This window comes from Callithrix jacchus, chromosome 2, assembly GCF_049354715.1.
Source record: "Callithrix jacchus isolate 240 chromosome 2, calJac240_pri, whole genome shotgun sequence".
In the NCBI taxonomy this organism is placed as follows: domain Eukaryota; kingdom Metazoa; phylum Chordata; class Mammalia; order Primates; family Cebidae; genus Callithrix; species Callithrix jacchus.
Window position 1 is genome coordinate 87,636,403 of NC_133503.1, and position 22,583 is coordinate 87,658,985.

Consider the following 22,583-nt stretch of genomic DNA (forward strand, 5'->3'; position numbering starts at 1 on the left):
GCTCACTTTTAGGGCAACGCATATTAGGCCTATGGACAAGTTCATTCCATCTATGTGGTGCTGTAAATGCTGATGGTCTAATACACCAAGAATCTACCCAGAAGTGAGGAAAGGGCTAAAACTACCACTATCATGTCTACAGATACCATTACTACCAAGTCAGCCTGCGAGGGCCTGAGGAAAACAGGGGCTGACAGGAGGGAAAGGGGACTGAAACAGAGCATGGTTATTGTCATGGCCTTTGCTATAGAGAAAAGTGAAAGCCAGTTAGATAATCAATTAGCAGTGATGGCCTCCTCTTTTTTGTTTGCCTGGTTTTTGTTTGTTTGTTTGTTTCCTTACCCTTCTCCAGGTTGGAATAGCTTCTTTTGCTCACAGATGACAGAAAGGATGCCCGAGTAACTGTACTTCAAAGCTTTAGGGGACTTTAGATCTGCTCCAGGTGGTGTGTGTGTGGGTAGTGTGTGTTCATGTGTTACAACAGGAAGAGACCAGTGGAGAGTGGGGAATGGGAATAATGTTATTTCTAAAATAGAAATACATCTGCTTCCACCAGAATACTTGGTTCTCATGTTTAAATTTAGCCTTTGTTAATCTACCTATGTACACAGTCATGCACCACTTAGCAACAGGGATACTTTGTGAATTGTTTCCTTAGGTCATTTTGTGGTTGTGCAAACATCATAGAATATACTTATACAAACCTATATGGTATAGCTTGGTACACACCTAGACTATATAGTATGGCCTGTTGCTCTTAGGCTACAAATCTGTACAGCATGTTACTGTACTGAATACTGTAAGCAATTGTAGCACAATTGTAAGAATTTGTGTATCCATGCATATCTAAACATCAAAAAGATACAGTAAAAATACTGTGTTATTATCTTATAAAAATTATCACAGTGTATGCAGTCTGTTGTTGACTGAAACACTGCTATGAGGTACATTATTGTGCATATGTATAAAATATGTGCTAAATCTCTCTCTCTATCATCAGTCAATTCCATTGAAACAAAAGACAGGGGAGTTTTTAAGCACTAGGGTAAGGTAGTGAAAAAGAGCTGGAGGATGTTAGCGGGGAGGTTGGTCAATGTGATTAGGTCATCTGTGTTTGATAATTGGCACTTACCAAAGTTATGCACATACCCTTCCACAGAGACAAAGAGATGGGATTACAGTGCATACCACCATGCCCAGCTAATGTTTTATATTTTTAGTAGAGATGGGGTTTCACCATGTTGGCCAGGCTGGTCTTAAACTCCTGGCCTCAAGTGATCTTTCTGCCTCGGCCTCCCAAAGTACTGAGACTATAGGCATGAGTCACTGTGCCTGACGTGATAAAAATTTAAAAAGAGAAAAAGGTAGAATAGCAAAAATGCTTTCATCAAAGAAAGCACATAGACTTATCACATGATTAATAGCAGTAAAAGATTCAGCTTCTTACACAGCATTAAATCCTCCCCTTGTAAGCATAGGTACTTACAAGCCTAATGTCCCATTAATATTGGCAGGTGCACAGTGAGACATGCCAAAAAGAGTGAAATGGTAAACACTTTGTCAGAAATCTTGCAACCACAACTGGAAGTGATTCAGGCATAAAAGAATATTCTCATGGATAAACAATGAAGGGGTGGTTAAAATAAAAAATAATTAGAAGATAACTAAGATTACACCTAACATACAAAGAAAAATAAAACGTGCATTGTAAAATCTTGAAGCAGAGGTTAAGGATATTGGCACAAATGGGGCTTTGTTTTTACCTTTTAGTTTAGTTTACCATGCTGTAAGTCTTTTTTTTTTTTTTTTTTTTTTTAGAGGCTTTAAGTCTTTTTGCACTTACTGCTATCTGCACTCCGTAAATACTTATGGGGAGAAGAAAAGGGAAGGATAAAGGAAAGAGAAAAGAAAGAAAAGAAGGAAGAAAATAAGAAAGAAAGAAAAGGATTAGAGAAATAAATAATCTCCATGCCAGTATTGTAGTGAGAAATAATACAATTGAGTACTGAGTAAGTATTATCAAAGTTATATGCACATAAGACAGCACAAAAGTGACTACAAAATCCGGACAGAATTTCACACATATTTGTGCAGTAAAGTAGTAGAGAAATAAACCTCTCTTATCTCCCTGAGAGACAAGATGACCTACTGTGTGATTATCTCCTGTATTTATTGTGAACGACTTCTAAATTAATCACAGAGAAATGTGTCTATAATTTCAGTGGTCAGAAGGTCCTGGATCTTATATTGAAATGAAAAGGTTGGGCCTTTTATTGGGACTCTATGGCACGTGTATACCTATGTAACAAACCTGTACTATCTGCACATATACCCCAGAACCTAAAGTATAATTGGAAAAAAAAATAGAGGAAGAAAAAAGAATTTTTAAATGAATATTTTCAATGTGAAAAAGAAAACAAAAAAAGATGAGCAGGGAGAGATTGGGGAACCAACTGCCTTCTTTCTTTTTATTAAACAAAGACAGTGTGATCTTTGTTTACTGATGGTAGATTATTCTACCTTTACAGTAGAAAGAGGAGGAGGGAAGAAAGGCAAAAGTCAGAAAGAGGACTCAAGGAGGAGGGAGACTGAATGAGCAAGAGGTTCAGTGATGTAAAGCCTAGATTATGTCCCATAGCAAATTGAGCATCCTTCCATTTCCCTGATTGAGGTTCCCAGGAATAGCACCCTCATATTCCTTTGTTAACAGCAAAGCTAAACTCTAAAATATTTTAAAGAGGTTCATTCTAAACAGTCTGAGTGACTGTGGCCTGGGGAAACAGTTTAAGGAGATAATGAGAAAGTTTGCTCCATATGGTTGGATTACAGGTTAGTTTTATACATTTTAGGGAGGCAAGAATTATAGTTAAAATCACAATCAACACATGGAAGATGAACATTGGTTCAGTATACAGGGAAGGATATCTTGAAGGATGGGGAAGATGGAGATCGGGCCTTACTAGTAATAGGCGGATTCAAACGTTTTCTGATTGGCAATTGAGTGAAAGAGTTGAGCTATGTTTAAAGACTTGAGATTGTTACCAGCAGCAAATGTGAATGGGTCTGCAGCAAAGTCATTTTTTGCTGCCTCAGCAGACAGAATTCAACTGAGAGAACATAAGGCAGAGTGAGAGACTGAGGAAAGTTTTAGAGCAGAAGTGAAAGTTCATTTTAAAACTTTAAATAAAAGGCACCCCTGTGCCTCCTGACTAAGAGAGACCTCCCAACAGGGTTGAGAGACAAGTCATACAAGAGAGCTCTGGCTGGCATTGGGCTGCTGCCCCTCCGGGATGAAGCTTCCAGAGGAAGAAGCAGGCAGCAATCTTTGCTGTTATGCAGCCTCTGTTGTTGGATACCCAGGCAAATAGGGTTTGGGGTGGACCTCCAGCAAACTGCAGCAGACCTGCAGAAGAGGAGACTGACTGTTAGAAGAAAAACTGAAAAAAGCCCCACACAAAAAGAAGCCCCACAAAGAAATCCAATCCAAAGGTCATCAACCTCAAAGGTAAATCCACAAAGATGAGGAAAAACCAGTGCAAAAATGCTGAAAATTCCAAAAACCAGAAGGCCTCTTCTTCTCCAAACACAACTCCTATTCAGCAGGAGCACAAAACTGGATAGAGAATGAGACTGGTGAATTGACAGAAGTAGGCTTCAGAAGATGGGTAATAACAAACTCCTCTGAACTAAAGGAGCATGTTATAACCCAATGCAGGGAATCTAAGAACCTTGATAAAAGGTTACAGGAAGTGCCAACTAGAATAACCAGTTTAGAGAAGAACATAAATGACCTGATAGAGCTGAAAAACACAACATGAGAACTTCAAGAAGCATACACAAGTAACAATAGCTTAATTGATCAAGCACAAGAAAGGGTATCAGAGATTGAAGATCAGCTTACTGAAATGAGGCATGAAGACGTGATTAGAAAAAAAAGATAGCAAATGAATGAACAAAGCCTCCAAGAAATATTGGAGTATGTGAAAAGACCAAACCTACGATTGATTGAGGTCCCTGAAAGTGACAAGTAGAATGGAACCAAGTTGGAAAACACACTTCAGGATATTATCCAGGAGAACCTCTCCAACCTAGAAGACAAGCCAACATTCAAATTCAGGAAATACAGAAAACACAACTAAGATACTCCTTGAGAAGAGAGGTAACCCCCAAGACACATAATTGTCAGATTCTTCGAGGTTGAAATGAAGAAAAAATGTTAAGAGCAGCCAGAGACAAAGGTCAGGTTACCTACAAAGGGAAGCCCATCAGACTAACAGCAGATCTCTCTGCAGAAACCCTGCAAGCCAGAAGAAAGTAGGGGCTGATATTCAACATTCTTTTTTTTTGAGACAGAGTCTAGGTCTGTTGCCCAGGCTGCAGAGCAGTGCAGTGGCGCGATCTCAGCTCACTGCAACCTCTGCCTCCTAGGTTCAAGCAATTCTTCTGCCTCAGCCCCCTCAGTAGCTGGGGTTACAGGTGCACACCACCATGCCCAGCTAATTTTTTTTATTAGATATGGGGTTTCACCATATTGTTCTGGCTGGTCTCAAACTCCTGACCTCATGATCCACCTGCCTTAGCCTCCCAAAGTGCTAGGATTACAGGTGTGAACCACCACGTCTGGACTCAACATTTTTAAAGAAAAGAATTTTTAACCCAGAATTTCATATCCAGCCAAACTAAGCTTTGTAAGTGAAGGAAAAATGAAACCCTTTACAGACAAGCAGTTGCTGAGGGATTTTTATCACCACCCCTTGGCCTGCCTTACAAAAGCTCCTTAAGGAAGTACTAAATATGGAAAGGAAAAACTGGTACCAGCCACTGCAAAAACACACTGTGGACCATTTCCCTTCATTCACAAAACTATCATTAGCTTATAAAATCTTTTATATTGTAATGCTACTTAGCTGATCATGACATAATAATTTCAAAAAATAGAGATGAGCATTGTTAGAAAAACCAACCGGCAACCAAGAGAAATTGTTTTACTTTAACAGGAAAATATAGTATATAGAAGCAAATAATTTCAGTATTAGCTATTATTTATTTATTTAGCTACTTTTTTTTTTACAAACATTTAACAAAATTAGAAATGCAACAAAATGCAATATATGTATATTTTTAATGTTTGTTCCTTGAGTAGCCAGTTTGTTTCTTTCTCAAAAATGAGAATTATGTAATTCAACCTGTGTCTATCTTTTTAACATCAAGATATCTTTATTGTTATTATTTTTTAATTTAAATAGGTTTTTTGAGAAAAGGTAGTGTTTGGTTACATGGGTAAGTTCTTTAGTGGTGATTTCTGAGATTTCAGTGCACCCATCAACTGAGCAGTGTACACCATACCCAATGTGTAGTCTTTAGTTTAATAAAGTTCCATCCGTTTATCTTTGTTTTAGTTGCATTTGCTTTTAAGTTATTGGTCTTGAAGTCTTTGCCTATGCCAATTTCTAGAAGGGTTTTTCTGATGTTATCTTGAAGAATTTTTATGGTTTCAAGTCTTAGATTTAAATTTTTGATCCATCTTGATTTGATTTTTTGTATAAGGTGAGAGATAAAGATCTAGTTTTCTTCTACATGTGGCTTGCCAATTATCCCCATGTGGCTTACCATTTGTTGAATAGGGTGTCTTTAACCCCACTTTATATTTTTGTTTGCTTTGTCAAAGATCAGTTGGCTATAAATATTTGGCTTTATTTCTGGGTTCTCTATTCTGTTCCATTGGTCTATGTGCCTATTTTTATATAGTATCATGCTGTTTTGGTGACTATGGCCTTATAGTATAGTTTGAAATCAGGTAATGTGATGCCTCCAGGTTTGTTCTTTTTGCTTACTCTTGCTTTGGCTATGCGGGCTGGTTCCATATGAATCTTAGGATTTTTTTTTTGTTGTTGTTGTTCTGTGAAGAATGATGGTGGTATTTTGATGGGAATTGCATTAAATTTGTGGATTGCTTTTGTTGGTGCAGTCATTTTCACCATATTGATTGTATAAATTCATTAGTATGGGACATGTTTCCATTTGTTTGTGTCACCTATGGTTTCTTTCAGTACTGTTTTGTAGTTTTCCATGTAGAGGTCTTATACTTTTGTGGTTAGGTATATACCTAAGTATTATTATTTTTTTGAAGCTATTATAAAAGGGGTTGAGTTCTTGATTTGATGTTCAGGTTGGTCATTGTTGGTGTATAGCAGTGCTACTGACTTGTGTACATTAATTTTGTATCCTGAAACTTTACTGAATTCATTTATCAGTTCTAGGATCTTTTTGGACAAGTCTTTAGAGTTTTCTAGGTATATGATTGTCTCATCAGCAAATAGTGACTGCTCAACTACCTTTACCAATTTAACGCCCTTTATTTTTCTTCTCTGACTGCTCTGGCTAGGATTTCCAGTACTACGTTGAATAGAAGTGGTGAAAGTGGGCATCCTTGTCTTGTTCCAGTTTTCAGGGGGATTTCTTTCAACTCTTCCCTGTTCAGTGTAATTTTGGCTGTGGGTTTGTCATAGATGGCTTTATTACCGTAGGGTATATCCCTTCTATGCCACTTTTGCTGAAGGTTTTAATCATCAAGTGATGCTGGATTTTGTCCAATGCTTTTTCTATGTCTGTTGAGATGATCATGTGAATTTTCTTTTTAATTCTGTTTGTATATCACATTTGTTGACTTGTTTGTGGTGTATCACATTTATTGACTTCTTTATGTTGAACCATCTCTGCATCTCCAGTATGAAAACCACTTGTTCATGGTGGATTATCTTTTTGAGATGCTGTTGGATTTAGTTTGCTACTATTTTGTTGAGGACTTTTGCATCTATGGTCATGAGGGATATTGGTCTGTAGTATTTTTTGTTGTTGTTATGTCTTTTCCTCCTATTGATTTTAGGGTGACACTGGCTTCACATAATGATTTAGGGAGGATTCCCTCTTTCTTTATCTTGTAGAATAGTGTCAATAGGATTGGTACCAATTCTTCTTTAAATGTCATATAGAATCCAGCTGTAAATCCATCTGGTCCTGGACTTCTTTTGGTTAGCAGTTTTAAAATTGCCATTTCAATTATGCTGCTTATTATTGGTCTGTTCAGAATTTCCATTTCTTCCTGGATTAATATAGAAAGACTTGTATATTCCTTGGAATTTATCTACCTCCTATAGGTTTTCTAGTTTGTGCATGTAAAGGTGTTCATAGTAGCCTTGAATAATCTTTTGTATTTCTGTGATATGAGTTGTACTATCTTTAGTTTTGTTTCTAATTGAGCTTATTTGGATCTTGTCTATTCTATTCTTGGTTAATCTCACTAATGGTCTATCAAGTTTATTTATCTTTTCAAAGAACCAGCTCTTTGTTTCATTTATCTTTTGTATTTTTTGGTTTCAGTTTCATTTAGTTCTGCTCTGATCTTTATTTTTTTTCTTTTCTTATGCTGGGTTTGGGTTTGGTTTGTTCTTGTTTCTCTTGTTCTTTGAGGTGTGACCTTAGATGTCTATTTATGCTCTTTTAGGCTTTTTGATGTAGGCATTTAATACTATGAACTTTCTTCTTAGCATTCCTTTTGCTGTATCTCAGAGTTTTTTGATAAGTTGTGTCACTATTATTGTTTAGTTCAAAGATTTTTTGAATTTCCATCTTGATTTTATTGTTAACCCATTGATCATTCAAGAGCAGGTTATTTAATTTTCATATATTTTCTTGGTTTTGAGGGTGCCTTTTTTTGAGTTGATTTTCAATTTTATTCTACTGTGGTCTGAGAGATAACTCGATATGAGTTCATTTTTCTTAAATTTACTGTGACATGTTTTGTGGCCTATCATATGGTCTGTGTTGAAGAATGGTCCATGTGCTGATGAGTAGAAGCTATATTCTGTAGTCGTTGGGTGAAATGTTCTATAAGTATCTGTTAAGTTAATTTGATGTAGAATATCATTTACATCCATTGTTTCTTTGTTGACTTTCTGTGCTTAGGACCTGTCTAGTGCTGTCAGTAGAGTATTAAAATCTCCTATTATTATTGGGTTGCTGTCTATCTCATTTCATAGGTCTAGTAGTAATTATTTTATAAATTTAGGGACTCCAGTGTTAGGTGCATATAAATTTTGTGATATTTTCCTGTTTGACTAGTCCTTTCATCATTATATAATGTCCCTCTTTGTCTTTTTTAACTGTTGTTGCTTTAAAGTTTGTTTTGTCTGATATAAGAATAGCCATTCCTGGTTACTTTGGGTGTCCATTTGCATGGAATGTGTTTTCCACCTTTTTACCTTAAGTTTATATGAGTCCTCATGTGTCAGATGAGTCTTGTGAAGACAGCAGGTACTTAGTTGAATTCTCATTCATTCTGCTGTTCTGTATCTTTTAAGTGAAACCTTTAGGCCATGACATTCAATGTTAGTATTGAGATGTGAGGTACTATTTTATTTTTCTTCCCTTTACCTACTAAAATGTTGGACTTATTTAGATTTCAGGTAATGCTTGAAGTGTATGGTTTTATTTTTTATTGCTTTTTAAGAAATATCTTATTTAGATCTTGACTTTATGTATAATAACAAAAATTGTCAGGAGATGAAAATAGATGTTGATAGCAATTATATGGGCCCAGCCTCCACATCAAAGCTGATGGCCATTGGGTTCCTTTATTTATTTATTTTTAATTTTTTAAAGTTAGAATTGAGACTTCTAGTTAATCGATTCAAATTTAATTTCTCTGTGCACTGACGGGAGCTGTTAGATTGCTACTTATTTTTTTCTTCTCTAGTTGCCTCGTTATTGTCCTTTATTTCCTTGTCGTCATCAATCTGGGAGATACATGGAAGGGGGAAGTTCTCACCACCACTCACTCCTTTTTCTCTCTTTCCTTTTAAGACAAACTGACATGAATTAAGATAGGATAAAACAAAACCCTTCAGTTTGCCCCCTCTGTCCCCTCTCCTTCATGCTGATGTACCAGCTTTTGAAACTTTATTTATATTAGATTCTTTTCCCCATCTTCTAAAATGGATGGTAGTATCTTACTCTCAGGCACATCTATGAAATACATAAATAATGCATAACAGCACTCTTTTCTGCCTGGTTATAACATGATTTCAGGGTACTTTTTAACACATTACTACAACGGATTGAGATTGGCACATGGAAAGAAATCCACTTGCCACTCATTTCCTGAGTCTTCCACTGGCTACAGTGTTCCACTGGCTATGCCCAAAGTGTAAGTAAGAGCTATCACAAAATGGCTTTTAATGGGCTATCACTTACCAGTGATTTGTTAGGGATTAGGAATACCTTTCCAGTTTTGCACAGAAATGGTGGATAACTAATTGCTGTTGCAGTCTCAAGATGGTCCTCAAAAGCTTATTATAAAATCATTTTTTAACTAGTACTGCTTGAGAAATCTTTAGATGTCACTTATTCCATAACTTGTATGGGAAAACATATTTTATATTTTAGCCCAGCTCTCCAGAAATAGCTCTCTTTATACTAATTTCTGTCCTCTTTACCTTGGCTGCCTTGGTTCCTTCCCAACAGTCATGTGTTTGGATGTAGGGAAGCTGCTCCCTGGGTACCATGTTTTCATATGCTCTTTCCATTCTGGAGTCACTAAAGTAAATTTTGCATATTCACAGTTTAAAATATAGTTATTATGTTGTTTCCGTAGTGAAAATATGATGGATATAATTGTAATTTGAGGTCAAAGTAGGTTATTTAAGATAAATGAAAAGCACAATTTAAAATATGCTTAATTTAAAATGTGCCCATCTTTTTATTGTTAGTCGTTTATAAGCATTTTTCATTTAGTCACATAATATTGGGCTTAAAAGTTTCCCTAAACATCCTCACCAGAGCATATGCAGGGCCATTTGTATGATTTTAAAAAGGCCAACAAAGACTGATAATTGCCTTGAACACCTGTCAATTTAGATTGCATTCTTTGTCATGAGAACCAAACGTTGAGGGACAAATCAGAGCTCTCTAGTCTGAAGCTATCAGCAGGGAATCTGGCACCTGCTCCTGCAGACTCCTTTGCCTGCCTAACAGCAGCCTAATGTAAATCTGCAAATTCTTCTCCTTTGCTTGTACTGGGGGCTTCCAGCTTTTAATAATCTATTTAGGTGGGCGTTTGAGGAGGAGAGGTAGGATGGATCTTAAAATAGACTATCTCTGCTTTGATAGGGGTGACATAGTATAATCAAGTTCAAAAATGATTAAGTCATTTCTGGATCTGCTTCATCTAAATCCCCACAAATTTTGCTAATTACCTTGACTCCAGTTTCTCAGAGGACATTGAAATTGTCAAGTATTCACTCCTACATGTTACTTAATCTTCACCTTGAAATATGATTGGAGATGTATCTATCCTTCCTGCTTCGACAGAAGTGTACAGTTTCCTATACTCTATATCTAATTCCTTACGTGTCTCCATATGTTGCCTTCATGATTATTCCTCCGCTCTTTAGCAACTTCCACTTCTCTCTTTCCTTTGGCTCCTCCCACTCAGCTTTTAAAAATTGCAAAGAATGTTCTCATAAAAAAGTCGAAAATTTTAATCACTCATCAGGTTATCATTTGTTGAAAAATTAGTAAGTGACTGTTTTCCTCTGTGGTAGACACACCTGTTAGAACCATCCTCCCTTTCTCTTTCCTTTCTTCACTGAATGTTGGAGACCCCTGATCTAAAATTGTTTTGTCTGAATTCCTTTATAACAACATAAAATTTAGTTTCAGATTCTACCACACTAATGCTATTCTGTTGTGGTTTCTATATATCCTCTAAACAAATTCTTCTTGGCATTTATCTTATTTTAGAATTTAACACTACAGAATCTCTCATGCCTTTTTGAATACTCTCATATTGTTTCTGTATTTTTGCTATTTCTCTATTTTGCTTCTATGCAAATTACTTTTCGGCTACGTTTCCCCCAGTATCTGAATATAAGCATTTCTCAAGACTCCGACTTTGACCTTGCTCATCTTGATAAACTGTTATCATTGTTTTAACTATTGTTCCTATGACTTCCAAATGGAGATGTGATCTCTGACTTTTGCTCCGGCATCATCTTTTCAGTTTCTTTCTGATCTCTATTTCCATGTTTTGTCGTTAATTGTATAGTCTAAATATCCTTAAGTCTTGGCAGATTCTGCACACAAACAAATTCAGGTTAACAAAAACCTAAATTCCAGTGACTCTCCCCTCCATGTGCACATCCAAGACACCAAAGTTTGGGTTTGATTCAGAGTTTCTCTGGGCATCTTCCATGTATCCAGCAGCTTTTATGTCCTGTTTCCCTGCTCTGGTCACCTCATAGAGGTTCAGTGTTTACGAAACACTTGAATGGAGCTGTCAATGTTATAAATGCCCCTTTTGAGAGCATTAGTTTCCTTCGGGGTGCTGTCTCCTTTGACCACTCAATCTTCCACACTCCATTCTTTCTCTTACCTCGTTTTCATTTTGTTAATAACTCTTATTACTACAAGACATTACATATTTTTAAAATATTTGTTATTTTGTAAATTCTGTTAGACAAGACTTAGTCTTATTCATGATTCTATGCCCAGTGCCTGTACCAGTGTCTGACACACTGAAGAGGCTGAATAAATATTTATTTAATGAAGAAATAAATGAATCAATAAACTTGGGATGCCAACCCATAATGCCAAGCTAGTGACACTTTTTACTGTAACCTGGGCATCAACCCTGTGGTCCTATGCCCTGTGTTCCCATAATTACACATGCTAGCCAAGGACCAACCTTGCAAGCAAGGCTTTCTAAGGATAGCAGTCTCAGGTCTACTGTGTGAGCCTAAAAACAAAGGTCAATAATGAAAACATCAGTAAAATTATTTGATTGCAAATGTTGTACTGAACACATGTCCAGATCAAGTTGGCTAAAGTCCTAATTCATACTTGAATGCATGACACCTAGTCTTTTAGCAGATTTCCTGCAGTGTTGCAGAGGGTTTCCCAGGAATTTTTATGCCCTACAGTTCAGTCCTGTAGTCAGTCACTGACTGTGTCAACCAGGCATGAACCAATGCTCTGCTATTTTTAATGGTTACTGATATCTCTATTGTTGGTTACCTGCCATCTCAAGGTATATCTCTATTGTTGCTGCCATCTCAAGGTATATTCCTCTAAACCCACTGCTCCTCTCTCCTGCAAGTAGCATTTCTCCCCAAAACTGGCACACAACAGTTTCTCTCATTCACTCAAAGAGAAAGTGAAGATAGGCTGTAACTTTTAACCATATACAGAAAGACTGGGAGTTATACAAGGCAAGTGGGGACAAATATACTTTGACTTCTAAATGTGACTTACAAGCAGACACCACCAACTATAATTCAAAATTTCAGAAGTTTTCTTGAAATGTTCCTCAGGCTACTTGCTAAACTCCATTTGATAAAAGCGAGTTTACCCTGCAGAAGTGTTTTAATATCTCTGTTCAAAACTGCTGCCAGGATCCTGAGACGCAATTTCTTTGGCACGTCCAATGAAAGGTCTACATCTTCATTTTCATTTTTGTCATTAAATTACTAGCAGTCCAGAATATCCAACCTTCCTATTTAAAATCTCACTTCTACCTCCAGGGATGTGGTCTGTTCTTATTCTTTCAATACAATAATCTGGTATTAGAATATCCACTGAAGGCTGAGTTATTCAGCCTTAAATACAATCAAACGTGAAGTGTCACCAGGGCCAAGCAACACATTCTTGAGTATAAAATTGGGCTGACAGGCCTTTCCTGTGTCTATTGTTTCTCTGCTTCGGATCCCCTGTAACTTCTTGATCAAGAATACATACACACAGCTCTTTGAAAAGAAACACTAATGTACAGATAGAGGGAGGAAAAATGTTATACAAGAAATGTTTCTGCACAGGATACATGGTCCAAATTCTTTATCACTTGGATTTTCCCAAACAATTGATCCTTTAAGTTTTTACCTTTTGTACAAAGAAGAGTGACACTTAAAGTTCTGAAATTGCATGATTTTCTTGTTTTTTTTTTTTTAACCTATGACATGTACTTTCCTCACTGGAAAATGAAAACTAATGTTTCTCAACAATACATATTTATGGCATAAGACAGGAATTAAACTTAATAGCTATTTTGATGTAACTGTATTTATGCTTTGTATTCTTGATTTGAAAATCATGAATGAGAAATATGTCTCCCAAGAAACTCTAGGAGACACTACAGACGTATTGTTTCAAGTTTGATTTTATCTAAGAAAATTAAGCCAATGTGACATTTTTATAGTCATATTAAAATAAAACTTTATATATATATATATATGTTCTAGAGATTTCCAGTTATTTTTAGAAAAGTCCTCTATACAAAATTTGAATTCTTTAGGTTAGCTTTAGTGGCTTGATAATTTGTTGATTGCTAGTAAGTGGAAGTAAAACATTTACAGAGCAATGCCAATGATCGTTTGTAGAGTGATACTGTGCAAGAGTTAAGAAATTACTGTGAGAGAACAGACATTTGAGTAGCCTTCATAAGTAAGAGTACATTTGACTTTTTTATATTTCATTGATTTAACATTGAGATGTAAAACAAGGAGTATTTCAGATCTAAAATTCTGATATTCAATTTGACCTTTGACAGAAACTTTGCCAATTCTTGGATGAATGCTTGCAAAAATCTTTGAGAAACCTCCAGCAAATTCAAAAAGAAGAAATGCAAAGCATTCTAAAATGATTACTTTGCTGGGAGGAGAGGGAAGGTCAGAGTTAACTCATTTTGGAACATGTGATGAGAGTAGAATTGCTTCCTAATCTGGGAATATTTTAAATCAATATGTGTCAGTATTACCCTGCCAGATTAAAAGTTTAGTATTTTTTTATAACTACTTTCTAGTTCAGACCCTGAAGAAAATTTAGCACTCAATGTTCATGTAAACATTTGATTAATTTTGGTGGAGAGTTTCTGACATAAGTGAAAAGAGATGAAAATGACTGCCCTTAATGATGTTATCAGATTCAAAATAAATATTAAAAAAGCCCCCCAGCTGTTTATTATTTTAACTCTTGGTTATGAGTCACAAATGTAAGCTAAATGACAAGAAATTTGCCTAAAGAAACTTACTAAACAGACTGTTAAAGGAAAATGGTTTTGGAAAGCCAGATTATGGATTCTTCTCAAAAGCAGCATTTAGCCAATGGCTTCAGGTTTAATTGCAAAGGCCAGAAATGAAGGCCAGGAAAGCTGGGATTCTGTGACTTGGATTCATGGAAAATAAGCTGATTATCCTTAAAGTTTCCTGAAAATGAAAATTGCATGTGGTTACCAAAAATCTTCAAAAAATACTGGCCAATTGACCCTCAAAAAGGAATTTTCTCCACTTGGCACAAACAGAAGCATTTAAATGAGACTTTGAGAAAAAATAACACCATGCTCAAGCCACAGCTCCGAAGTATGCTGAGATTTCCCCTTTACATCCTGGAAAATAAGACATATTTATGAAATGGAAATTGCTTTTACATAATTTGTTTTTTTGAATTGTGAGGGAACATTAATTTGCTAAGCTTGTGATCACCAACCAGGTAACTTAATTTAGCCACACAAATATACTAGGAACTTTTGATAATTTTCTTTCTTTTCTTGCTATTATTTCTCCTTGAAATTGCTTTATTATATAGATATCACATTGCTCTGTTTTTCTCTTTACTTTTTTGATTGCTACTTTCTGATTTTCTGTATTGATTTTTCTCATCTCTTTAATCCCTTAATATTGAACTGTCTCAACATACAGTCCTTTACTTCTTTATTTTTGTTCCTACTGATTCCCTCTCTTGGGAAATCTCATCAAGTCTTAAAGCTTTAAGATATGTATACAAGTTAATTAACTCACCATGTATGTCTACGTCTTACCTCCCCCCCCAGCTCTAGACTCATATAATCAACTTTCCAAATATCTCCTGTTGGATATCTAATGGGCATTCCCAGCTTGACATTTTAAAAATCAAGCCCATAATCTCACCACCACCCACAAAACCTTCTCTCTCCATAGCAGACACCTGCCTTCCTCTATTTGCCTTGACTAAAATCTTTGGAAGCATTCTTAACTGTTTTCAGTTGGTCATACCTCATACTGTATGAATCAGAAAATCTGTTATTCTACCTTCAAAATATATCCAAAGTCTTTGTTCTTCAATCTCTAGAGCTAATGCCCTGCCCTAAACTACTGTTACCTCTTTTTCTACTGATTCTCTTGCAAAGGTGCCAAATTAGTTATGTTGCTTGTTTCTTTCCTTTGACCTATTTCCAACAGAATCACTGGAGTAATATTGTTTAGAGTCGTATTTCTCCTCATGCTTTATTTTTCTTCATAGCACTCATTATACTCTAACATATTGTGTATTAACTATTTATCTTATTTTTTGTCTTTTTAATCCACTAAACAGTACACTTTTTAAGGATGACAATTTTCCTTTTGTGTTACAATATCAGTACCTAGAACAGGGCCTTTATTGTAAAACATACTAATTTGCCGAATCAATGATTAAAACACACCACCAAGGTTGCAGCAGAATACAGTTGTCCTAGTTCGTAATCAAAGTTTTTGGATTCAGTATAATAAAGGAAATATATGGGACAGTCTAAGTACTCTGTAAAGGAAGAGTTAGAACTGAGTTATTCTTGGGGCTCAAACTGGGAAGCCTAATGGCAGAAATGTTTGACCCAGAGCTAAGCAAGAGTAACAGCACTAAAAATCCATTATGTGTGAATCAAGTTATGCACGATGATTTACTGTAATACATTTCCTTATATTTATATCCAGAAAAGTGTAGCCAAGGAATTTTATTTTTATATAGTGGGTAAGAATTCAAATCTTAAATAGAGAAATTATCTTAATTTTTTTCGATTTAATTACTTATAAGCCACTCAGTGATTTATAGGGTGCTTTGTATAGAACAGTCGATCATGGTGTGGGCTTAATATGTAATCAAGGTCTTAGGGGACTGCATGGATCACTTCAAGGAAGCATCAGGAAGAATTCTCACTCCGTGCATAGTTTGAATCTGTAAGAAAAGTCTTGTTGGCTGATGAAGTAGTAGAAACCAGAACCTTGGAGCAAGAACACCGTGAAAGATCAAGACATATTCTTTTTGAAAATATCCTTTTGGATATCTAAGATCCAAAAGGATGTTTCAAAACATTTTCAGAGAATAAAAAGGTATTTTTCAGACCAGAAATTCTAAGAAGTTAGTCTGAGAAAGAAGGTTCTGTAGTTTAATTGCACATGGAAATTATATTGTAATGATGAATATATTTTGAGACATCTAAGAATCTGGAATATCTACAGAGAACTCCCTGTAATTTACAATTGAAGACATAGGCAAATTGGAAGGAGTAACACATCATTAAAGCCAAGGAATAAAGAGTGCCACAATATAATTGTAATATCTGAGAGGTAAAAAAGCCAAAATTAAGCTAAATCTTCAGAAAAGCATTAAAAATAAGTTAAACGGTTTTTAAGACATGTTTGTAACAAAACAAACTACATTTATTATATTATTTGCTTATGAGAAACTGAACATATAACAACCACACAGATAAAGAAAAACAATTTAATTCCAATATTGTCTGGGTTGTCAAAGATAATCATTTTAAACTGGAAAATGTGAAACAACTATGCTTAAAAGAGATCTAAAGTCTAAGAAAAGTAAAAGAATGTATACTTCTAGATTGGGAGGAGAAGAATGAGATCCACTGGGAAGATATTTCATAACTATATTGGTCTGGGGGGAAATTTTTGCCTAATTTCAAATTTTTTTACTATAGAGTCCTATAAAAGAAAAATCTTGAAAAATAAATAATGTCACTTTGAGTTCTCTTCCTTTTGTCCCTTTCCTTTGGCTTTCACTTTTAGGTGAATGACATCTCATATGTCTTAGCTGTCTTGATATCTAGGGACATTCTGTCAATATTTTTCATATTGTTTCTAACAAAATATACTTTTCATCATATTTAACATGCTAAATAATTCCAGCTGTAGTTGTAAAACCATATTTACTTCTTCATTTACTTCCAGTTGATGTGATTTATTACCCAAGAGAGTGAGATTTCCCTTCCGTGTGGACTTGGAACCCTGGTGCGGTGGAAAAGCAGTGCACCACAGTGTTACATTGTGACAGCAGGGAGTTATGGCAGGAGAACAATGGCAATGAACAGATCCCAGTACTCTCTTACGTTTTCCAGGAAACTATTGAGGCAGGGTCTAGAGCATGTGAACAATGCTTTTTGTCTGTGGAATGTGAGCTGTGGAGTTGATATTAATTTTACTTTCAAGGAAACTGAGATGTAAAATAGTTTACTTCTAAAACTGAAAAGCCATTAATAGTGTTAACATCTGTAGTTGTTGACTATTTGCCATACCTTTTTTCTTGTTCCAAAGTTTTACAATATTTGATTAAAAGTTGAAATTACTACTGTGCTCCAAACTTCTTTTATACGTAGAAAAAAAATAAAATCATGGTCTATTTTTATTCAGAGTGTATATGCTATTTCAACGTGATTTTAGATTTGTAATGTGGCACTCAAGAATTATATGTTGAGTAAATCACGGGCAGAGAACTTCACAGTTAACCATGTGAATGGATCAAGTCACTTAGCTTCAAGTAACTGTTTTGTAAAGCTTTAGATTACTCGAATTTGTATTCTGAGAGATTTTTTAAAACTCACCCTTTAAGGTCACTTCATTATTTTCTTGTTCACAAGAAAATTTTCAAAATGGAAAATAGCTCTTATTACCTTGATATCTATAGTTATTATTAGGGAAAAGTATACTATTTTGGTTTGTTGTTTGGTTCAATGGTTTAAAAAGTCTTGGAGTGTAATTCTTGTCCTGAGATGCTATAGGAAATTAAATCAGGTTTTGATTTTTTTCCTTTTTTTGATTCAGAGAAGATTATTAGTCATTATCACTAAAGAGTCCTTCTATGAAATTTGATCTCTTTAAGCTGCTTATATGTGCTTTTCTAAGGTACACATTTCTAAGACTAATGAAGATGATAAACCTGCTAGGAAGAATTTAAGACTATAAATTCAAATCCAGTTAGCACAAATTTAGGTAGCACCCTTGAAGTTATTAAATTGTTCTTATGGATATTTCTTAACTTCTGAACGAAAAGGTAAATGAAACAGTAAGTCTGAAAATCTTCCTCTGCTAGTGATTTTCACTTTATTTAGAAAGCAACAGATGCCTTGGCAGTTGTTCAGACAGCATTTAATTCATTGACTTAAAATGAAACAGAAGTTGTGTTTTTAATTCTCAACTGGGAAAAAATTCTAATTTTTATTTTATTTAGAATTTGCAAAGCTTATATAAAATAGTAATTGGTAAAGAATAGTATTCAATACAATTATTTTGTATCTTTTCTGTGGGTTTTAGAAGAAAACAAGGAGAGTTAAGATTCTGCTCATTGTGGAATAACCTGAGATGGGAGTGATCAGTGAGAGATAGATTCTAACATAAAAGACAAGAAATAAGAAACATAAACCCAGATTGAAGCTGTAACATTGGCTTCATGATATCCCTTTCAGGATGACAGTTTAGGACCCAAACATACTCCATGGCTTTCTCCAAATGGAAAAAATGAGGCTTTCCAAACTCAGTAGATGATACAGCAAAGGCCATTAACATTGCTTCATGCACAATGTTTCATTATAATTCTTCCTGAGAATATAGTTCAGTTCTTGTTTGTCTGCTGATGCAATTAACCTAGTGCACTTACCTAGTGCAATTAAATTAACTAACTGCATAAATCACTAATTTCTATGAATGTGTCTGATTAGAAATGTGGCATTCAAGGTTTTTTTTTTCTTTCTTACAATTCAACAGGGATAATTAATAACAACCATTTCTTAGATACCCAAATAGCTAAATCTGACACATTTTTTATTTTACATGCTGTAGTCACACCCCAATCTGGTCTCAAGGATCTTCTATTCTTCCCTTTAAAAAATCCTTCCAGCACACAAAATGTAAATGTTTGTGGACATATCCTATGTGGCTCCATTGTGAGAGAATCCTGTGTGGCTCCATTGTGAGAGAATTCTTGGATGCTTGAGCCTGGCTTCTCTTCAACATCACTTCATATGCCTTTTCTTTTTGTGAATTTTGCTTCGTATTTTTTCCTTGTACTGAATCATAGCTCTGAGTGTGACTATATGCTGGGACTGAGTCCTTCTAATGAAATTGCAGGTGTTTGGGACCCTCGAAAGAGAGAGTTAATAAATCTGTAAGTACTTTACATTAGTTACATTCTGTAGGGTTGTGAGAAATAATCTTACCCAGGATTCCTTTGAGAGAAGTTTACTGCAATGCTACACAGAACCATGAAGGATGAAAAAATGAAAAGCATTGCCCTCCTTTTAACTATTGCTTATTCTGGAACTGAGTGTTCCCATAATTGAAGTATACAATAGGAATTCAGAGAAACAGAGCAATAACACATTTTGGTGACTGTCTCTTTGTCAGAGGTCCAAGAGACAAGCTCTGGTTGGTCAGTTTTTATTTTTATTTTTATTTTTTACCATTATATATAGGAATCCATATTAGGCAGAATTTAGGCCAGGCTACCTCAAGGATTGGTGGCCTTCTTCCTTTCCAGCCTAGACATGTTTGCCCTTGAGTTGGGCACCAGCTTCTGATTTAATCGTTTGTGGCTAATTTGTCAGTGTTGTTAATGGCTTATGTGTCACAAGAAGAGCAAAATTAGGAAGAATGAGTCCTTCAGATTCATGTTTCACTGATGGGGCATTGGTTGTGGCAGATACTCAAATTTTATTACAATAAACTCTTAGTAGACAGGAAGAGGTATAATTTGAATGCATAGTTATTCTTCCTTTATAATGAAGAAAAGACAGAGAAAAATGGCATTAATTGAAAATAAGTTAAGAAAGGGACACTTATTAGGATCTAAATAAAAATTTTTGATGTTCCTAAGAACAATGTGGCAGAGGAGTATAAGGTACTGTAAGCTCTGTAAGGATGAAGTGTCTGCTCCAGTCCCTGCAAAAAAAGTCTCTTGTATTTTTGTTCATTCTTTCGAATTTTGTATGAATTTAATCACATTTAGTTAGTCTTGCGTTTTTCACTAATAATCTAGCTACTTTTCCTGGCTCCCTAGATTAGCATCTTCACAAATATCATGTTCTGGCATTAGGGATTCACAACCAGATGAAAAATTCAAACACCTGAAGATGAAGTATTTGAATTAAACTATTAAGGACATGTCTGAAAAGTAACAAGATTGCCAAGCAATGCTGAAAAATAAGTAGCAGAAGAGAATGTAATTTGCCTGTAAAAAGAAATGTTAGATTTGGAAGTTCTATTTTTTTTTATAAGACCCACCAGAGTTTTCTTGAGAGTATTCTAAGCACAAAGACCTTTTCTTTTAATTTATATCCATAGTAGATGACTTGAGGTAATTAAGCTAATACAACTTCTGGAGAAAGACTATACAATCAATAGAAATTACAGGAAAAAATGAATATTAAAAGTAGTGGCAAAAACCAAATTACTTTTGCACCAACCTAATGGATTGCAAGACCCTAACCTATGATGACATTTTGTGTCTAAGATACTTGGCAATTATTGACGACCCTTCAGCTTGGTAATTTGTTAAACCTTTTCCAACTTGGACTACTGGGAATTCAGAGCCATTTTATTCATATCAAGGGCGGATAGCTGCCCAAAGAGGGCCTGACTAGGGAAAGAAATTATCATCAGAAAACAAAGAGAAAAGCTAATTTAGGCACATCAGACCCTATCATCATAGGGGCCAAATGGTTACCTTGAAGATTTTCTCTGTGTTGGGCTCTATTTCTGTACTTATAGAATTTTCATTCTAAAAGGTGGCTCACAGATGTCAGACCAGTATGATGGTCTGAAGGCTCTCCTGGTCTATTTCTCCAGCTCCCATTTTTACAGACACTACCACTAATTAATTCTAATTCCATGTTGTCGTCTGCTTGTTAGAAAACCAAAAATGACTCAAATGCTCTTCCCAAATTTGTATGCCTGAATAATTCTTATTATTAATAAGTGAAAAAGAAGAAAGAACGGAGGAACAGATTTTCAATAACGCAGTCTTGGTAGGGATGAAAGAAATTGAATGAATACATTCTCTGTCCTTTCACTGTGGAAGACAGAGATACTTGTGTAAGCGAGTTGATAGTTGACTGGGGCATTCCTCGATGACTAAGCTTCTAAAGGAAATCATTATGATTAAATTATGTCTGTGGTCTGGGGAGAGAGGTAAGATCAAATCCTTATTGTCTCTTTGAATAGTATTGCATAAAACAACCTTTCCAGGTTTTCTCTCCAAGGCATTAAAGCTACTTGTGACCTCTGGAACCACTAACATCTCAAACCCAGGGTGTATCATAATTTCTACCTGTTTTTCCAGACTGGAAACCTGAGTTTGGTACCATGCCTGTGTGTGTGTTACAATTAGGAGCTATCTATTTGATTTACTCTTTCAACTGTTTATTCATATTTATTTTATAGTGACTCTGCCAGACTACCACTTATCTGAGGATAAGAAAGGAGGCTGGCTTGTTGTTTTTACATTGCCATCACTCATTACAATGACTGGCACATAGAATGTCCCTCAGGTGTCTAAGTGAAGTGAAAAGTGTTTCATAATTTGACTTTTTAGCATATAAATTGTCTCTTTGCTGAGTTGGATTTTCCTCAGTTAATGACTTTGTTACCACATATATCTATTTAGAAATACGTATTAAGAAAAACAGAAGAAACATAGCCACAAAAACACATTGCATTATTGTAATATGATATTTAAGGCATTGCATTGCTGAATGATTACTGTGGTAATGTAAGTGTCATTGCCAAAGCATATTGAGGAAAATAAGGATGAACAAAGATGATATTTAGATTTTAGAACATTGTTTATTAGCCACACTTCCTCAGTTATTGAAAATTAACAAACAACTCTGGCAATGTCAATATGTAAGGTATTTTTTCCACTAATTATAGAGACATTTCTTTGCATTAAGAACCACTAATAATATTACCATTTAAAAATAGAAATTAAAAGAGGAAAACAATATTTCAAACTTGAGTTCTGGGTCAATGTTCTCCAAGGGCAGAATTATTGAACATATGGTTACTTTATTATTTATATTTACAGTAGGTACCTATGGTATTAGAGATCTATTAGTTTTACATTTTTCCTTTTATAAAGGAAGTGAATTGCAAACTTAGAAATCTCTTAAAACGTAAAATGCCAAGTAAAATGTTAACTAAGAGTGTTATCTAGGAATGGGGAAAAAATGAATTCATGGTTCTTGAATAGAGTTTTCTCTACCTAACACCACTCCTCCAAGTAACTATCTGGCAATACACAGAGAACCCACTAAGTACTCAACCATAGCAAGACCAAGTAAGAAGAGTGCTTTTATTCCTCTGGAATATCTAATGGTTTTCCTAGAAGGAGGGAAGAATGTGCAGATAATATCATCTGGGAACAAGAAGACTCACACACCAGAAAGAAATGTATGCCATCACCTCTGTCCACTATGAATTTTGAGGCAATGGCCATACAGGGTAAAGAGGTGC